At 42.5% G+C, this 3,311-nt stretch overlaps 1 pseudogene; it reads left to right on the forward strand.

Moving 5' to 3' along the window:
* Positions 1-2,644: 2,644 nt before the first annotated feature.
* LOC115302186 lies at positions 2,645-3,099 on the forward strand (annotated as a pseudogene).
* The last annotated feature ends 212 nt before the right edge of the window (positions 3,100-3,311 follow it).

Here is a 3,311-nt window from a genome sequence, read left to right on the forward strand (position 1 = left end):
AAATGTTGAATCGAATACAATCCTTGTCCTCCTCAGGAATGTAGCCAATAGGGGGGATTCACATGACCATAATAAACACTATGTTCCAAGCGTTTACAATGAATTATCTCATAAAATATTCAAAATAACCCTATTCTATTTTATTTTCCCATCTAATAAATGAAGCAGGTGGACATGAAGATATGTAGCCTGCCCTGTCACATATCTAGAAAGTGCCAGAGTCTTCTCCACTCCAGAGCTGGAGTTCTTAACTGTGCTTTTACAATGCTTGTTGAGTAAGGGAGAATCAGAGCACAATGGACAAAGTGACTGGAGAGCAAGAAAGAAAAAAGCCTTTGTTTCTGGGAGGAGGGAGAGGGCAGGACCAGTAAGAGGAAGTTTCATGTTGTCCTTCTGTATGGCCAAAAAAAAACCCCAAACACACAAATCAGCATCATCAAGGGCATGGAGCTCTGAGTAAGTAACAAACTTGTGCAACAAGTTGTTCTTTCTTTTGGATTCCCATAGAACAGGCCATGGTACACACTTTTATGTATCAAATGCATGGAAGTGCGTATTTTTATGCATCTGTTTCTGCTATTAGATCATTCAGTGAGGATGGGGAAGGCATCTTATTCGTCTTTCCACAGCCACTAGCTCACAGTAGGTGCTCCATCCATGTTCGTAAAGGAACATGTGATCGGTGTGCAGGATGTGTGAGGCTAGGAAGAGAGGGCTGATAAAGAGATCAGAAGGCAGGAGGAGGCCTGATGTTAGAAAGCAGGCTATGGAGATTTAAGGCATATTTGCAGACAAAAGGGAGCAGGGAGGCTAGAGAGGTTTTTGTTAATTCTATTTATTTACAAATTTATTTACTATTTATTTTATTTACAAAGCAATAAAAGTCTATAGTTTTAGGGTTTTATAGTTTTAGCCTGGCTCAGTTGGTAGAACATGGGACTCTTGATCTCGAAGTTGTGAGTTCAAGCCCCACATTGGGCACAGAGCTTACTAAAATAAAATAAAATAAAATAAAACAAAATAAAAGTCTATAGTTTTAAAAAGACATAATACCAGGGGCGCCTGGGTGGCTCAGTTGGTTGAGCATCCGGCTTCAGCTCAGGTCATGATCTCAAGGTTCGTGGGTTCGAGCCCCGCGTCGGGCTCTGTGCTGACAGCTAGCTCAGAGCCTGGAGCCTGCTTCAGATTCTGTGTCTCCCTCTCTTTCTGACCCTCCCCTGCTCGCACTGTCTCTCTCTGTCTCTCAAAAATAAATAAAAGATATTAAAAAAATTTTTTTAAAGACATAATACTAAAAGGCTCATAATTCTAACAATTATTCCCTGCTCTGATCCCAGTCCTGCTTACCAGGTAACTATCCTAAATTCTTTTGGCTGTTGACCCGAATTTACAGCCATATTTCTAAACAATCCTTTTATAGGGTTCTTTGAAAATTAATTTTATTTTTTAAGTTTATTTATTTATTTCAGAAACAGAGACAGCGTGCGTGAGGGAGGGGCAGAGAGGGAGGAAGACAGAGAATCCCAAGCACGCTCTATACTACCAGTGCAGAGCCTGACATGGGGCTCCAACCCACGAAACGTGAGACCATGACCTGAGCCCAAATCATGAGTTAGAAGTTTAACTGACTGAGCCACCCAGGTGCCCCCAAAATTAACTTCAGATACTGACTTCCTATCACAATGGAGGAGGACTTCATTCCACCACGGTCCACCCTCTCATACTGTGGATCTTCTCTGTAGGCCTAGGACACAGACATTTCTCAGGCTTTCTCTTTCACTCTTTGGGAGACACAATAAAGTCTCATGTCCTTCTGTTCTAGGACATCTTTGCATTATATCTTTGATAAATGCCAGTCTTCCATTTTTTTCTTTTCTTTCTGTACCTCATATTAACAGAAATGTCTAAATTCTTTAAAATTTTTTTTCTTCTAAAGACAAATACCATTTGACTTCATTCATTTATGGGTGGCTCAGTCAGTTAAGCATCTGACTCTTATCTCCATTCAGGTCATGATCTCACAGTTTGTGGGGCTGAGCAGTGAGTCAGGCTCTGCAGGGACAGTGCAAAGCGTGCTTGGGATTCTGTCTCTCCTTCTCTCTGCTCCTCCCCGCCCCTCTCTCAAAATAAATAAGTAAAATTTAAAAAGAAGAAAAGAGGGGCACCTGCGTGTCTCTGTCAGTTAAATCAGCTGACTCTTCATTTCAGCTCAGGTCATGATCTTGTGGTTCATGAGCTACAGCCTGCAGTGGGCTCTATACTATGATAGTGTGGAGCCTGCTTGGGATTGTCTCTGTCCCTCCCTCCCTCTCTCTCTGCCCCTTCCATGGCTCTATCTCTCTCAAATAAACTTAAAAAAATTTTTAAAGTAAAGAAATGAGTGAAAAAAGGAGAAAAAAGAGACAAACTAAAAAACAGACTTTTAACTATAAACAACAACCAGATGTTTACCCAGATGGCAGGTGGGTAGGGGTATGGGTGAAATAGGGGATTAAGGAGTGCACTTGTGATGAGCACTGAGTAATGTACAGAATGGCTGAATCACTACTTTGTACACCTGACACTTACATGCTTCCCCTCTCTTCCTTGGCGCTGCCCGTGAATGTGTCAGCCCCATCTTACTCAGCATCATGGCTGCCCTTAACCTCTGGTGAAGCCCAAGACTGTTAAAAAGAGAATCAAGAAGTTCATCTGGCACCAGTCAGATCAATATGTCAAAATTAAAAGCAACTGGCAGAAACTCAGAGGCATTCACGGTAGAGTGCACCCAAGATTCAAGGGCCAGATCTTGATGCCCAACGTTGGTTATAAGAGCAACAAGAAAACAAAGCACGTGCTGCCCAATGGCTTTGGGAAGTTCCTAGTCCAAAACCTCAAGGAGCCTGAAGTGCTACTGATGTGCAACACATCTTGCTGTGCAGAAACTGCTCACAATGTCTCCTCCAGGAATCAAAAAGCCATTGTGGAAAGGGCAGCCCAACTGGCCATCGGAGTCACCAATCCCAATGCGAGGCTGCACAGCAAAGAAGATGAATAGACAGCTTATGTGCGTGTCATATTTGTGTTAAACAAAACCATAAAACTACAAAAAAAAAAAAAGATACTAATATAACACTGTAGGGGCACCTGGGTGGCTCAGTGGTTAAGTGTCCAACTTTTGCTTTTGGCTCAGGTCATGATCTCATGGTTTGTGAGTTCAAGCCCGAGCTTGGTGCCAGACTGACAGCACAGAGCCTGCTTGGGATTCTCTCTCTCTCTCCTTTTCTCTGCCCCTCCCCTGCTCTCTCTCTCTCTCAAAATAAATAAACATT

The sequence above is a fragment of the Suricata suricatta genome, chromosome 9 (assembly GCF_006229205.1).
Source record: "Suricata suricatta isolate VVHF042 chromosome 9, meerkat_22Aug2017_6uvM2_HiC, whole genome shotgun sequence".
Lineage (NCBI taxonomy): Eukaryota > Metazoa > Chordata > Mammalia > Carnivora > Herpestidae > Suricata > Suricata suricatta.